The 1,111-nt window shown below is 36.8% G+C and overlaps 1 non-coding gene across 1 annotated transcript; it reads left to right on the forward strand.

Annotated features, from left to right (window-relative positions):
* Positions 1–546: 546 nt before the first annotated feature.
* Positions 547–653, forward strand: LOC114495816. Its single transcript, XR_003684484.1, has one exon. It is a non-coding gene; the product is annotated as a U6 spliceosomal RNA (small nuclear RNA).
* Positions 654–1,111: the final 458 nt, after the last annotated feature.

Below are 1,111 nucleotides of genomic sequence, written 5' to 3' on the forward strand. Positions count from 1 at the left end.
CCAGGGATTTGGGGGAGAGGTGAGCTGGTGAAGTATAGGGTTTTTTTTTTAGAGTGGTGAAACTGCTCTGTATAAATCTGCAATGATGGATGCATTTTTATGCATTTGTGAAATTCTATAAACTGTTCAATACCAAGAGTGAAACTTTATGTAAACTATGAAGTTTAGTTAATAATAATTACATTATTTCTACAATATTGAGTTTTGAGTGACTTTTATATATTTTAGATGCAAGTCCTTTGTCAGAGATGTGGTTTGGAAATTATTCCACTTGAAAAGTATTTCAAATATTCCATTGTATGAATATAACCATCACAGGAATGTAACCAATACAGGAAACTCTGTATTGGCTGTCATGGTGGGATGGGCATATGGAACCATGTATACTATTTGTTCAATTCTGTTAAATTAAAATTGTCATAAAATAAAGTATATTAATTATTTTTAAAATCTGAGTCTAATTTGTCCTCATTTTACAATGAGGTTAGAGGGTTAGTTTATCTTCTTATATTTTTCCATGTTTAAAATTTATGATTTCCCTATTTTAAATGTACTTTATTGCTCACTTTTATAGTAAAAATTGAATGATGCAAAGATTAGTATATCCTCTGAGCAAGGATGAAACACAAGTTTGTGAAGTATTCCATCTCTTAAAACTATATCTATAGTTTACTTTTTAGAGGAGTTTTAGATTCATAGTAAAATGAGCAAAAGTACTAAATTCTTCTACACCCAGATTGAGAAGATGGAGGTGAGGTATATTAGAGCACAGCCCAGTTCTCCCTGTGCCCAGCTGGAACACCTAGCCAATCTTCTGAGGGACAAATTGAACAGTCAATGGAATGTAAGCTTCTGTGAAGTTTGGAGGTCAAATATTGTAGGGAACATTGAAAAACAGATGGTGAAGAGATTGCACTGGGACAGTAAGGTCCCTGGGATCTGCCCAGGCCCTAGGCCACTGTAATCACCAGCCAGCACCTGCCAGAGGATACGGGGAGGAGAGAGTTACATCACCAGCTCCCTCCCATACCAGAGCAGGGAGGGTAGTCCACTACCAGGAGGGACCTGGATGCTGGAAGTTGCTGGGGGGAATAGAGAGGAAGTAGAAGAT

The sequence above is a fragment of the Phyllostomus discolor genome, chromosome 4 (genome assembly GCF_004126475.2).
Source record: "Phyllostomus discolor isolate MPI-MPIP mPhyDis1 chromosome 4, mPhyDis1.pri.v3, whole genome shotgun sequence".
Taxonomy (NCBI): domain Eukaryota; kingdom Metazoa; phylum Chordata; class Mammalia; order Chiroptera; family Phyllostomidae; genus Phyllostomus; species Phyllostomus discolor.